We start from the raw sequence: 16,770 nt of genomic DNA on the forward strand, positions 1-16,770 counted from the left end.
GACACACACACAGACAGAAACACACACACAGGCACACACAGACACACACACACAGACAGACACACACACAGACACACACACAGAAAGGCACACACACAGGCACACACACAGACAGAAAGGCACACACACAGGCACACACACACACAGACAGACACACACCCAGACAGACACACACAGACACACACACAGACAGAAACACACACAGACAAACACACACAGACAGAAACACACACAGACAGAAACACACACACAGGCACACACACACACACAGACAGACACACACAAACACATACACACACACACAGAGACAGACACACACACAGAAAGACACACACAGGCAGACAGACACACACACACAGACACACACACACACAGACACACACACACACACACAGACACACACACACACTCAGACAGACACACACACAGACACAGACACACACACCCACACAGACAGACACAGACACACACGCACACACACGCACACACAGACACACACAGAGACAGACACACACACACAGAAACACACACACACACAGACACACACACACACACACAGACACACACAAACACATACACACACACACACACACACACAAGTGATTACAAAACCCCTTCTCCTGCTGCGCCAAAAACATAAGCACTAACTATTTATGGATGCAATATCAATTTTCCTTTCATAACATGCATTGCGATGGATATTGTGGTTATGTAAATCTGAACAAAAATTACAACAATGACGTCAATAGAACTGCAATGGTAACTTTTTTTTAGTGTTCGAACAGAGCTACAGCACCGAGTCAAACGACCGAAACCCAAGAAGCATCATCGACTTTGGGCCACTTGTCTCGAAACATAGAACTGGCCACTATGTGGGCCCGACTCCGGCTCCAAGTGCCCGAACACCTCCCACGAGGCCGCAATCGGAGCCCAGAGCATGGCTGGAGGCAGCCGAGCCGGCTCCCTCCAGCCTCCGATCGAAAGCTACACTGCGGAAACATCCGCCCGCAGGTGGCCTGGCGGCCAGCACCATCGAGTAAACACAAACAGCAGATCCGAGTATGCTGCGGCACGTCCTCATGTACTGTTACCTGGCACACACGCACAGCTCGGTTTACCGCACGTACAGCCAGCCCAGATCAACAGCACTCATTCCGAGTGTTTTGGGCCTGAGCGACGGAGTTACTGAAAGGATCATTGCATTCTAGATGGGCCAACAGAAGCAAATATCTTGCCAGGTTGCCAGATAGGTGGCATTGCCCGATTGAATTATGAACAATTTACAAATGATTCAAGAAGAACAACATTGGAATGAACCCCTAATGACCTCATTCCAAGCTTCCCTGTGCCACAGGGGCTGTTTACGTCATTTATGGTCATGACCATAATTCACAAACCCAAAAGTGGGATCGAATGAAAGCATCGAAATATATTCTAGAAAGAAGGCAATATCTTGTATGAACACATTCCTTATGATTCATTGCGGGATAGATTTATCCTATCGGTTTGGGATGAGCTTGATCTAATCACACGCAAGAAGCTCAGCACAGTTGATCTGGGCTCGTACTTGGATTGGTCATCCCCATATGGAACAGGTATTCCAGGCAGTGCAACATACATACTCCAGTTGATTCATTCGATTATTGATTCTTTTTCTCCTGGAAAGTATAATCTAAAACTGGCATCCCGCAGCAGTGCCAGGTGCGCCAGGTGCTCCATCTTGAAGCATTCCTCTTTTTGGTTGAGACATAAATCCAGCTGTCCTGTTGTTGTAGAAGTAAGCAATGTCTGCTGCCACCATGGCTATATTCCCTTGCTTAGATTTTAATTGGATATACAACATAATTGTAAAGGCATGTGGATTTTGAATTAGATCAAGTTCATTGTTGGAATGGGGTTAGCACAGAGATGACAGCGAAATTAATCTGGAGTTAATAGGGTATGGATACGGCATACGCATGATGGGCCGAATGGCCTCTTTTTGTGTCTAAATCCTGTCCTTGGCCATCTTTCCAAATAAAATATACCAATTTAGGGATACAACAAATATGAGGCGTTTGTAGTCAACTGAGCATGATTAAAAAACAGGCAGAGGTAATGTTATTGTTCCAGAAGGAAATGTTAAATTCCAACGTTTTCATCTCTCATTAAAACTCAAGTTTTTTTTCCTTTCTTTTTATCGTCCAAGACTGGATACTGATGCAACCTTTAATTCACCTTTTTTGAGCATCATTTCATCCTCTATCAGCCTGAAGTCCCAGGCCTCTGCCAGATCATAACTCCTCGGGAAATTCTCAGTTTGGTTCACATTCTTCGTGGAACTAGATTCACACGTTCAACTCAGCATCCTCAACTGTTTTTATTCAAATTTTTTCAACGCAATTCGTGACCGGTTCGCTTGCGGCTTCCTGGTCTCCTGGCGATTCGTCTCTTTATATTGTTTTGTATTCCCACAATTCCCACACCAAACCTCACTCCTGCTTAACTCCCCGTCCCCAGAAATTGTCCGTTCCCTCCGCAAGATGAAATGCCCTTGATATGGCAAGCATCGAGCTCAACTGATGCATTTTTTAACGCGTTTTTCTTTCTACCATTGGTTGTAACGGACAACATATTCGTTTACAACGCATTAATCTCGCAACATATTCCTCTGTTGCAGATAATATTTGTACACCACGTCATTGTTCCTTACACTCTCCCATCTCCACTTGTTTTCTTTTCTCACTAATGCCCTACCCTTTCCCCATGGTCTCGTTTGCCTCCCGCACCCTTCCCTCTTGCCCTCTGCTTTGAAGTCCTCTTATCTAATCTTTCAATGAAATATTGATTCCTGCTATTGCTAGCTCACAGCATTTGCAAATAACATTGCAAGGACAGGTGAATGCAACAATAATCTAAAACAAAGGGAGCAGGTGGTGAAGACACCTATTGTCGTAGGGAAACGGTAGATTGAGGATTGCTCATGCCAAAATAATGCAAAAGTGATGTTTTCCATTTTCACTCTATCCCAATGATGCAAGTGCAAGTCCACATGCTCTACAAAGTGTGCTGGTCCGGTACGTGCAACCTATTCAATGAAGACGGAATAAAGATCGACAGTAGCGGAGCGTAAGCGCTCTGCTTGGTTTTGTTTCAACTTAAGCCACGGGATAACAACTGCGGTGTTAATAGACCAAAGAGCTTTCAACTCACTGCTGCCTGTTCTTGAAAAGCAACAACAAGCAAAGAGAAGATCAAGTAAGAACAACAACCATCCACCATCATTTTGTTCCTTTCAATACAAATCTTACTACAAGACCGAACTAGAGGTGTAACCTTGAACAGCAATGTGAAAACGAGGAAGAGATAACGTTGGTCATAGATCATTTCCTTATCAATACACAAATGATCACCATTCTCATCACTAACGAGTTTAGAGCTCAGAACAATTTTTTTTAGCCAATAAGGTTTATGATGCAAATCTCTTGCTGGACGACCATCTTCTCCAAGAGGATGCTTTCTGGTGCCAGGTTCGTATTGCATTACAAGCATTTTACAATATTCAACAAAGTGTGCACATCAGAAACAATTGGCCTGCAGAGGAATAAAGTTTGTATGTTTTGATGTATTCAAAAAATGAGCACATTCACATTTCCTTTTTTGTTTTTTTGAGTGAAGAGTTTTTTTAGTGGAATGAAGACAAATCCTTCATATTAAATTAGCATTCCTTCCCACATCACGTAGATGTTTCAGCAACCACCTCCTCCCCAAGTCATATCACTCGGTTAGAGTATGCATGAACATTTCCAACTTTTTATGCATTTAGTTTATTTCTAACTGGAAATTCAAGAAAGTCATTGCAGATATGTCAGATAGAGTATATGACAGCACTCATGGTTTCCGACAAAGTTCATGCATAAGATAAGGAGATATTCCTGCAAAGCATATTGATTTTGGTAATTATTTAACATGCCACTGTATACACGTTCTCCAGTGGTCACATCCAAAGCAATGATGAATAAGTAACAAGCATTCGACAAATCAAACAAGTGCCATGCATCATGTTTTACATTGCAAATCCTGCATCAGCATCACTTCCCAAACCCACTGGTAAAATCCAGGGACTGGAAAGTTGCATCTCTTCGGTATCCTGAAAGTCAGTTTCCATAACACACATCGCAGACCATCCAATATCATGGAATCTCAAAATGAAAATCCCAAGATTTCATCCATCTCATGTGGCAGACCTACACAATCAGACCCAACGAATGCGAGATATTCCAACCTCATCTTTCAGAAGGTAAAACGCATGCAGAGTAGTTAACACAGTTCAGTTAACAGGGCAAACAAAGATAACTCTGAACTCACCAACTCGAGGATGGCGAGGGGGCACAGCGGGTCGCACGCTGAGAATCAGGGAGGCTGCGAGGCACAGAGCCAGGGCTGGGGGCGCGCATCCCCACGCCATGCCCGCAAGCTTCCACCGAGAGTACCTTCGCTTGTGGCTTCCTGATCTTTAGGGGATTTAGGGACCTCGCAGAGTTCACCTTTCTCGATGGTGTTCCCTTTTCACTCTGTTTGAAGTCGTTTGCTTCTTTTATGCAATTTAGTTTCCAAACTCAACCCGTGCGTGGTCGCATCATTATCCTGCACTTAGCTCCTGTGGATGTCCGTCTGTGTCACAAGCTGCTCGTTTTGTTCAGGATTTCTTCTCCGGCTGCCTCTTTTAAATTGTCTGTATTGTTCTTTCGTTTTCTGCCGATGTGTGTCCCTTTTTCTTGAAAACCGATCTCTTCATATATCTTTCAGCTCGTCTCTATGTTGTTGTGTTGTTATCCGTGTCCTTTGTACGAGTATTGCTCTGTCTTTGTTTTTATGTGCAGTATCTCTGTCTGGTTCCCTCTGCGTGTTATTTTCGCTTTGCCTGTTACTCCCACTCTCCTGTTCCTCTTTCGCCCTCTCTCGGACCAGATGCGCGTATAAAATCGGAAAGGCAGAGAAAGAAAGAGACACAGACAGAAACCTCAAGTCACTCCCACCAGTAAGGTTATGTAAAAACAGAAGGTATGTAAAAGCAGAAATCAGAGTGAAAAGACGTGGACAAAAATAATTTCAAAAATATATGGACCGATACGTAAATGAGTGAGAAATCACCGTCACTCAGAGTCAAACCTGTCCCGTCTGATGGTCCCCGGGCCAACTAGCGCTGCACTGACTCGGAACGAAAAAGAACGAGAGTCGTGGGAGAGATAGCGAGATGCTGTCCGTGGTGCTGATCGTTGTGCTGTCCTGAACGCGCTGAGGCAATGCTCCCTCTGGCTGCCAAACGCTTCTTGACACTCCGGGCTCGGTTTCTCCTTCTGCCTTCCTCTCTTATTCTTCACCATCTGATAGACCGAGACTGTGTTCTCTTTATATTCTCAATAATAGTCCCTCTTTTCCGACTCCTGCTTTGCATCTGTCTCTGTGTGAGCTCCCACTGCTCCCTGGCACTCCGATCTCTTTGCCTTCCCTTCGTGCCGCTACACGCCCCCCTTCATCCCTACACTGCAAGCACGGCTTGGGATTGCGCTTGAGAGCGCAAACTCCAAAGGAGCTTAAGGAGGAATGCCATTGTCTCCAGTATATTTCATCTTTTTATTTGACTATTAATTGAACGAAGGGTGAATATATATATATATATATATATATATATATATATATATATATATGTATATATATATGTATATGTATATATATATATATATACACTACATGGCCAAAAGTATGTGGACACCCGAACATCACACCCATAGGTGCTCGTCGAACATCACATTCCAGATTCATGGGCATTAATATGGAGTTGGTCACCCCTTTGCTGATATAACAGCCTCCACTCTTCTGGGAAGGCTTTCCACCTGATGTTAGAACATTGCTGTGGGGATTTGCTTCCATTCAACCACAAGAGCATTAGTGAGGTTGGGCACTGATGTTGGGCGATTAGGCCTGGCTCGCAGTCGGCATTTACGCCAAATTTCCAATTCATCCCAAAGGTGTTCAAGAGGGTTGTGGTCAGGGCTCTGTGCAGGCCAGTCAAGTTCTTCCACACCGATCTCGACAAACCATTTCCGTATGGACCTGGCTTTGTGCATGGAGGGCATTGTCATGCTGAAACAGGAAGGGGCCTTCCCCAAACTGTTGCCACAAAGTTGGAAGCACGCAATCGTCTATAATGTCATTGTATGCTGTAGCATTAAGATTTCCCTTCACTGGAATTAAGGGGCCTAGCCCGAACCATGAAAAACAGCCCCAGACCATTATTCCTCCTCCACCAAACTTTACAGTTGGCGCGATGCATTCGGGCAGGTAGCGTTCTCCTGGCATCCGCCAAACCCAGATTTGTCCGTCGGACTGCCACATGGTGAAGCGTAATTCATCACTCCAGAGAACGTGTTTCGACTGCTCCAGAGTCCAATCGCAGTGAGCTTTACACCACACCAGCCGATGCTTGGCATTGTGCATGGTGATCATAGGCTTGTGTGTGGTTGCTTGGCCATGGAAACCCATTTCTTGAAGTTCCCGACGAACAGTTGTTGTGCTGATGTTGCTTCCAGAGGTAGTTTGGAACTCGGTAGTGAGTGTTGCAAACGAGGACAGATGTTTTTTTGCACACCAAAGGTTATTACCAAGGGTTATTTACCTACAGGTTCTGAATCATTCCCAATCGCTAATTACCTCAGGATGGGCTCACCTGCGATTCGCACTCGGGACTTGGATTTATACACCTCGCAGACAGGTCAGCAGAAGCACGAGAAAATAAGTTGTTGATAAAGAACCTTTCGAGTCGCTAAATATCAGTAATTTATTATATTTTCAGGTTCACGATCAATGATCGATGTGTATATATATATGTTGCTCGGATTGGCTCCGCCCCTCCCGAAAGCGCGCGCTGTGTCGCGCTTTTGACGTTCGCGAGATGAGGCTAAGGGCATGCGGTGCGGCTTGAGGAGAACTCTAGAATAAACAAAGTGCCATAACTTTGTCAAAACTGATCGAAACGTCGTGAAGTTCGAACATGATCTGTAACTCATCATGAGGAAACCATATACCAAGTTTGAAATCATTAGCATAAAGAGTTTAGAAAAAAAGTCCGGAAACTGTTCTTTGCGTGATGGACTGACGGACTGACGGACTGACAGACAGACAGACGGACAGACGGAAAGACGGAGGGACGGCGTGCAAACCTATAGTCCCCTCCGGTATACACCGGTAGGGGACTAATAAGACTTATCTAACTACTGCAGGCTACATGTTGTCGTGCAACGAACTATAGGGGGTTTGCCTTTATGGCACAACCGCAACAATATATATATATATATATATATATATATATATATATATCTATATATATATATATATATATATATATATATATATATATATATATATAATTATATATATATATTGTTATGGTTTTGAGAAATAAAGGCAAACTCCCCTCTTAGTTAGTTGCACTACAACATGTAGCTTCGCTTAGTTCAGTTATGTATTATTCAATGTTAAGTATAGTCTCCTTTCCTGTGTTAGTATGTGTTGATGCAGGCCAGTAAGTGTAGGCCTCATTGGGCTGGAATGCCATGTGCTAGGGCCTGGAACAAGTCTAGGAGGCCCGAGGGAGGAGCTGAAGGAGAGTGGCCAGTAAGCGGCAAGCAGCCAATGGGAGCTAAAGGGGAGTGGCCACGGACGGCGGCCAGGGGAGGTGCTTCGACATTCGGGTGGGACTCTGGGAGGGGCTATAAAACCCGGTCCGGATCCACGAACTGTCTCTTTTTTTTTTCTTTTTTTTTTGTACACTGAATCGAGGCTCGTGAAAGAGCTAACATTTATTTCACAAACAAATCAACCAGACAAACAAAATATATAAAAAGAGGGAGCGGAAGACAAGATAGGGAGAGAAGGGGAAGCACACAAACAGAACATTTGAGAGCAGGGAGATGTGTGGGAGGGAGAGGGCTTGGGGGGAGGAGGCGTGGGAAGGGGGGGGGGGGGAGGTGGGAGAAGTATAAAACACAAGGACACCAAGGACTTCCAGAACAGAAGTTGGTATTTCAAAAAGGTGGATTTGGGGTGAAATTAGCGGGGGTAGAAAAGATCAAGGTTTTGGATGGGGGAAGATAAGAGATGGTGGTGAACAGCTGTTTTAAGACCTGGAGGGTGGAGTGGGATTGAAGAGAGTGAGGGAGTTTGTTCCAGAGGCAGGAGAAAAGAGGAATGAAGGAGTGAAGGTGAGCAGAGAGTCTTGATTTTGGCAGTTTAACTATAAGAGGGTTGCAGGCAGATCTTGTGCGACCTGTAAGAATATTTGGGGGACAGAGCCCAGAGAGAGAGCTGGGGGGGCAAGGCCAGAGAGGAGTCGGTAGAAGACGGAAAGACCACCAACCTGCCTGCGATGAGTGAGTGAAAGGCCGTTGGAGTTAGCTTCATCGCGGGAGATTCCAATGATTCTGAACGCTTTCGTTTCAACAGCGTGAAGACGAGCTATGTGTGAGGCAGGAGCACCAGCCCAGAAGGGAGAGCAGTATTCCATTGAGCTGCGGATGAAAGCCTTGTATGTGGTGTGGAGCTCAGGTGTGCCAAGGAACGACTTTTTCACGACGGACGATGCCCAGTCAGCGACTGGCTTTGGAGGCCAGATTTGAAATGTGGTTTTCCCAGGAAATATCATGGCAGATAGTGAGACCCAAAAGCTTGAGTGACAGAACTTCTTGGAGAGGATTATTCAGAAAGTGGATGGGAGGGTTGTCCAGTCGGTCTTTTCGGAGAGACATCGTAAGAGTGTGAGATTTGTCAGGATTGAAAGACATGTTCCACCTGTTTGCCCAGTCTGTGATTTTGTCCAGGTCTGCAGAGAGTGAGGAGGCTGCAGACTGCTGATCTGAGGGATGAGGAATGGAGCGACAGAGAGTAGAGTCATCAGCAAAGAGATGGAGAGGATTTTCAAGAGAATCAGAGAGATCATTGATGAAGACCAGAAAAAGCACAGGGCCCAGAGCACTGCCTTGGGGAACTCCAGCCTGAACAGGAAAAGGAGATGAGAGAAACCCATTCAGGGCCACATGTTGACTACGACTAGAGAGGAAGTCCGCCAGCCATGCGTGGAGATTTCCATTGATACCAAAGCTCTCTCTGCCCCCAGCACTCTGCCCCCAGCTCTCTGCCCCGAACTCTCTTTAACCCAAGACTCTGAACGAGAATCTCTCTCGCCCAGGACTCTGAAGCACGAACGCTCTCTCCGTGGACAAGCTCCCAGCGCTCTCCCTGTCTCTGTGATCTGTGGTCGAAAGCATGATCTCTCTCTGTAGTCTGCGTTCTGCCCCTGCCCTGCACTCTGCTGCCTGTTAATAGCACTGTCACAGTACGATCTCTCCCGGGGCCCGAGAGTCCAACGATCTCCCTGCCCGGGGCTCCCTGCACGTTCCGCGAACATCCGAAGGGACACGCCCAGCGAGCTGACCAGGGTGAACGGCACCAACGACCACGCTTTGAGCGTGTTCTTCTCTTCCTTCCTTTCCCCGCGTGAGTGAGAGGACCCTTGTCTGGGAGGGAAGTTAAGGACGTTAAGTTTCTGCCCTGTGTCTCTTTGCCCTGATCATTTGTACAAATTGTAATAATAAACCTGTGTTCTGTGCTTCCATTTAGCCTTTCATGTCTTTTCCCACCATTGGTTTTGCATTGTACGAAATAAAACCGCTCAATCAGGTTCAATAAGAATTAACGGCACGAGTCACGTGACACACAAACCGCTCGGGCGTATCAGACCAGCGTGACTCGTGCGAGGTCCAGTCCCCAGTCTCATGGCGGCGTGTGTATAGAAGGTACTTGGGGATTCGACCAGAGACCCTTCCGCATGCTCGCTACGGGGATGGTGGCTGGAATTGCTCCGCAATCCGCCCCACGAGTGTAAAGTGGGTCGCGGCCTCGTGGACTCGAAGTCCCGAGGTGGAAAAGGGTTTAACCCCCTTCTGTACACCGAGGGGCTCGAGATCCGCAACAATATATATATATACATATATATATATATATATATATATATATATATATATATATATATATATATATATATATATATATATATATATATACGAGGTGTGTTCAAAAAGTATCCGACCTTTGTTCATAAAAAATACTCGTATCCAGATACAACAAACTTATACTAATGTCCTTCAAAGTAGTCCCCTTGGGCTGCCACACACTTCTCCCAACGGTTCTGCCACTGTCGGAAGCAGCGCTGGAACGCCTCTTTTGGGATGGCGCGCAGCTGGTCCGTCGCATTCCGCATGATGTCTTCTCTGGACTGAAATCTGGTCCCTTTCAGGGCATTTTCAGCTTGGAGAAAAGCCAGAAGTCATACGGAGCCATGTCGGGAGAGTAGGGAGCCTGACGAAGCACAGGGGTGTTGTGTTTGGCCAAGAAACTCTGTATCAAATGTGAAGAATGGGCGGGTGCGTTATCGTGATGGAGCTGCCAATTGCCCGCTGCCCACAGGTCCGGCCGTTTGCGTCGCACAGCGTCACGAAGGCGACGCAGAACCTCTTGGTAATACTCCTTGGTGATGGTTGTGCCGTGTGACATGATGACATGGCTCCGTGTGACTCCTGGCTTTTCTCCAAGCTGAAAATGCCCCTGAAAGGGACCAGATTTCAGTCCAGAGAAGACATCATGCGGAATGCGACGGCCCAGCTGCACGCCATCCCAAAAGAGGCGTTCCAGCGCTGCTTCCGACAGTGGCAGAACCGTTGGGAGAAGTGTGTGGCAGCCCAAGGGGACTACTTTGAAGGACATTAGTATAAGTTTGTTGTATCTGGATACGAGTATTTTTTATGAACAAAGGTCGGATACTTTTTGAACACACCTCGTATATACATATATATATATATATATTGTTGCGGTTTTAGAACCCACACTTGTGTAAATATGACATTATTAAATGGTTAAAGGTAGCACCCCTAGTTAGTCCACAAGCAACACGTAGGTCACCATAGAACTTCAGTTATTTCATTAATATGTGTTTTAGATAAGGCAGTGTTTCCAATAGTTGATTCTGCGTTGTGTCAATCAAATAAGAAGTAGGCCCTTTCATTCATTTTGCAACCTCCCTCTCCAAGCGACGCCATTACGCGCCCCTACATTCGGTGCCTCATGGCTCTCCCAATTTACTTTGCGCCGTTGTTAGCAGCGTTCGCTGCCTTAGCGCTCGCCCCAGCCGCCATAAGCCACGAGGTAAGGCCCGAGAAAGGGGGCGGAACGCCAAGAAGAAGGTGTTGCCACATCATCCAGCCATCAAAGGCGGAGCCAGTAAGCCCTCACCAGCCAACCAGGGCTGAAGTAACATCGCCGACAGGCGTGGCTTTTTGGCTCGCGGAGTGATCGCGCGGAGAGATATAAAAAGCGAGCGCAAAGCCCTTTCACAGGACTGCGCGGGGGACATGCCAGCGAGCACATTTCACTGAGAGAACTGACAGCGGCAGCGTGCATTACAAGAGGACTTGTTGGAGGCGCTAGTTAAAGAGGACTGATGGGAGAGAGCACATTGAGAAGCACCTTTATAAAGAGATTTACGGCACGCTGACTAAGAGGACTTTGGAGAGGGGGCGTTTGGCACGAGTGTGCATCTATTACGTACGCCGTAGGACACCAGCTTCCCCCTGCTATATAACTGTCCGGTCGCATTCAACTATACTCAGAGCTGCCTGCCGGGTTTCGCCGGCTGGACCGGAGACTGTACCCCATCGCCGGACCCTCTACCTGCACCATCTACAATCCAGCTACAATCCCCGTGTGAGTGTGTACGATTGTCTGGGGGTATTAAGGATAAGACAGTTTTAAGACTGCCTTTAAGACTGTTTGTTGTTTAAGACTTTAAGACTTTAAGACTTTAAGACTTTTAAGACTGTTTTAAGACAGTTCTGCTTCTTCTTCTTCCTATCTTGTACATTCTTTCATTTCCTCTTCTCCTTTTTGTAAATAATAATTAATAAACTCATCTTTGTTCTTCCTATTTTCTGGTTTCCTCTTGTCCGATCGCATCCGTCCTTTCTTCCATTGGGTAAACGTGGCACGATTGGAACCGCTATAATCGGGTTTAGTCCCATTGTTAATGGCTCAGATTGCGGATTGCTATCTGCTCGGCACTTTTCCATCATATCCGTGGTTCGAGCGGGAGTTATTTCCCTGCTTCGCGGTCGGTGTTCGTAATTAGGTATTTGGGACTAAAATAACCAATAACCCGACCTAATACCGACCGGAAGGAGCGTTATAACTTCCAAGGACTCGGGTCGGCCAGACAAAAAGACAAGGGGATTAACCCCCCCTTGATAAGGGGAGCGCCGACGTCGGAGATCCGTAACAATATATATATATATATATATATATATATATATATATATATATATATATATATATATATATATATATATATATATATATATATATATATATATATATATATATATATATATACTAGCTGAGGTACCCGGCTTCGCCCGGGTTGAATAAGAATAATACAAATATATGATGAAAAGAACATGTATATTTTAGAGCAATATCACAGTACATTTCCTACATGACGTTTTTTCAATTTTCAATTTCTCAAAACCTCTGGGTATACAACATTTCTGGTTTTCTTACTTGATGCCAAGACATAAAGATTGCTTGGTTTTCCAACCCTCGAGCAGCCCACGTACAGCTGGCCATGGGCAAACACTTGTTCTGTGAAGTTCAGGCCTACAACCTTCATTGATTGCCCCTGCGCCCTGTTGATGGACAAAGCAAAACATAGCCTGATGGGGAACTGAATCTTCTTGAAGGAGAATGGAAGGTCAGGTGGAATAAGTGGTATCCTTGGAATGAATACTTTCTCTCCTCTGTATTGTCCTGAGAGGATGGTTGCCTCTAGGACATGCGGCATCATTTGCTGGATTGTCAATTGTGTTCCATTACACAGCTTTGGTGGATCAAGATTCCTTAGAAGCATGATTGGTGCTCCCACCTTGAGAATCAACCTGTGTGTTGGGAGTCCTTGAGGCTGACGACTGTTGAGAAACTCAGTTGGGAGGTTTACTGCCTGATCTTCATGTCACTTTGGCAAGAGAATCATAATTTCTTTCATGACCGGGCAGCGAACATCATTATGTGCGACATTACGTCACTCCTACGGACGTGAAAACATTTGTTTTCCTAAAAAAGATATTTAAAATAAATAAAATAGTACATAAATTAACAATAAAAGAAGCTAAAAAACAATTTAAAACACAATAAAAAGCACATTAAAAATATATAAATATGTACGTACAGTATACTGTATGTACGCGCAACCGCTGATTCTCATTCAAAACAGAGGCGACGTACAGTATTCCTTTACTGTGTCTGTGTTAGCCATGGGTCCGAAGAAGGATAATGCCAGTGTTTCCAAGCGTAATGTGGTTACGATGGACGATAAGGTAAATCTGATTAAAAGGTGGAAAAGTGTCGGTGATAGCGCATAGACCTTATCGTGAATCGGAACCGCAATGCGTCATGGGATCGGAAAGGGGCAATAGCGCCGCCACAAACTACACCATGGAATTGCAGCTGGCCCGGTTTTTTAAACCATTGACATTAAAATAAAAAGTAGCCTTTAACCACCGGAATGTTATGCTGATTCCGAATCTGTGTCTAAAACTTTTCTCCGATGTGTAGTTCTTGAGTTATAAGCGGACATCCAGACAGACACACACACACACACACACACACACACACACACAGACACAGACACTCCTCCTTTATATATATATATATATATATATATATATATATATATATATATATATATATATATATATATATATATATTGTTACGGTAATAACACAATTGGTGTCCGAAATTTGGGCTAAATAAATTTAGTCCCAGGTTCGAATCCCAACTCCTGACACCAATTGTTACGGACGGGGTTAAAGATGTTATTTACCGAGCGGTTGGTATTACCGCGACCGAACAGTTATTCCCCGACTAATACCCGATTTGCCCCAAACTTTGGCCGGATCGCGCCACCGCTATTCAATCGGGAAAACTCTAAAGCGACCGAATGCAAAGAGGAAAACGAAGGCAAAGAAAAGTTTGGAAATACTACTAAATTTATTTACTATTCACACACATAAGCAAAAAGACAGCAGTCACGTTTATTTACAAGCACATGAGACGCAGGTGACACAGTGAAAATACTAGCTTATACAGACTTATTGTTACTACCCAGGGACAAGACAAAAGACAGACTACGAGCACACTTACACGGGGAATGATGATAGGGATGGCAGATGGGTGGCTGGTGGATGGCTGGCGGGATAGGGAGGTCCAACTAGTTCTGCAGCTGATCGACTCGTGGGCAGCCGCCGCTCCTTCGCAGCCCTGCTCCAAACTGCCGTCCAGGCCTCACGCTGCTGTGGCTGCAGTTTCGGTGGCTCCAGCTGCAGCAAATGCAGTTTCAGTGGCTCGAGCTGCAGCAAGTGCAGTTTCGGTGGCTCGAGCTGCAGTGAGTGCAGTTTCGGTGGCTCGAGCTGCAGTTCAACCCTGGACTTCTTCTCGTCTCTCTGTCGTCAAAGCTCATCTCCCTTCTGCCGCTTGGGAAACGCCCTGCCGTGGGTTATATAGGCCCCACCCCTCAACCTTCGCGAATCTCCTCGATGTTTCTTTCCACACCCTCTCCAAGTCCAACCCCTTGTTCGTGGTTGGTTGAGTGGGGCTGACTCACTCCTCCCCTCTATGACGAGGTGGGGACCCACCTTTCTTCCCCAACCCTGCCTCGTGGTCAATGGCGGCAATTGGAGCGGAGGTAGTTTCCAATCGACGAAAAGGGGGAATGGAGGTTTTGGGAATGGGAATGAAGGGAATCTATCTCTTTCACTTGGTGCAATGGAGTACTTCTATTAATGGGAGACACAGCCTTACCCTAAAACACCGAATAAGATATAACTATCGAACAGGGGTATTCTATGATTGGCTGACGTGTATGCTTGTGGACTAATTATGGGACACCCTTTGACCTTTACACAGCTCCGGAGGCAGGAGGCACAGAATAACAATAATAATAATAATAATAATACACACAATCAAAAAAATACAGTCCTCATGTCCGCAACACTGCACCCTCCTCCTCTTAGGCACGTCCCAGGCCTACAACTTTTATTTAGTGTGACACGTAGGTGTAGTTCCCTCTACTTTTAACCTGACCCTGAGTGCGACAGTTTTTAAAACATAAATAAATGTGTCCCGCTGCTCCATTGCACCCTGCCTAACAGACTTACGCTCACAGTTAACCGAATTGCGGAATGGTCTTCAAACTATACATTGACGGTGGGGAGCATTATTTACAATGACTCTGCTTTTATTTACAAGACTAACCCAGGGCCTGTAATTGTTCTTTCTGGGGGGGGAGACAGTCTGCTCTGCATCAATGCACCATGAAAGCAGCCAAAACGCACCAAAACACCCTCAGGCACCAATCGGTGCAGTCACCACAGTTCATCAGTGTTCAATGCATGTTTAATAATAAAAAATAAATCAACAACCCCTAACCCTGCAGGTGGTCTCTTGCTCTTCGGCTCCCTCTGCTGGTTATTATTATTTGTTCTTCCAGTTGTTGTCATTCCTTTGCTTTTCTAACTGGCGGCCTATTTGTATTAAAACTTGCACCCAATGTGTCCTTTTTATTTTATTTTATTTATGGCCCACAGGGCTGACTAGTGTGGTTCACCTGTGGGGCATCGGTGCCTGTGGCCAAGGTCCGCCAGCAAGATTTCGGGCCCTCATGGCCGGTTCCAGCAGAGGGGCCATGCCCCAACCCATGGGGTCCATAAGTGGTGCTCGGCCACCGACATGTGGTCCATAATGTGGTGCATCGATGCAGACAGCTGGTTCTGGGAATTCCGGGCGCACAATGGAGGGCTCACGCACGCTCCCCTCGGCGCCCAATGGCGCACAGGTCATGTGGGAGACAAAAGAGACAAATGAGCGAGGGGTAAGGTCACAAGGGTACACATCAATAAGGCAATGCAAGGTGAAATGCGTACGGAGGGCGAAGTGAGAAAGCTCGTCCCTACCGTACGTCACCCCCCTGTCACCTACACTACCCTTGCCCTTACCCAAATGTACAAAATCTACACATTACCAATCCGTCGCTACCGTCACGTCTTCCCCTTATTTCCCTTATACCAAATTCGTCTTCACTCCCCCACTATCCAAAATTTGCCATCATCAATTCATCATCAATCCTCATAAGGAGGAAGAGATGGAACATCAAGCACAATGTCACACCCACGTCATGATGCGTCTCACAATCCAAAACATTTGCACATAAAAAATAATTAAACATGGCATGGTGTAGAGTACCTGTCACCTCAGGTGAGTGGATGCAGATGGTGCGAGGAGATCCTGCATCCTATCTATCCTCTAAATGACTTTAGCACACTTTACACTACCCGGGGTCTTTCCCTGCCAATCCATTGGCCAACTTACACTATGGGTTCTAAAAACCAAATTCCCATTGACCAAACTGTGGTGCTTCTCAATTTGGGGTCTCACTCCCCCGATTCATCTCCCGGTGCCCTTGCACAATTTCTGGGCTGTGACGTGTAGCTCTCCCAGCAGGTCTACCCACCTGCACACCTCCACCACTGTAGTTGCCACCCGAGCTTACCTGCTCCTTACCTAACCTATCTAACTGGGGAAGGCCCCTCCTGGCTCTGTCACCCCTTGGTGCCCTCTGGCACTGGGCTACC

This window comes from Myxine glutinosa, chromosome 4 (assembly GCF_964187855.1).
Source record: "Myxine glutinosa chromosome 4, kmMyxGlut1.1, whole genome shotgun sequence".
NCBI classification, from domain to species: Eukaryota; Metazoa; Chordata; class Myxini; order Myxiniformes; family Myxinidae; genus Myxine; species Myxine glutinosa.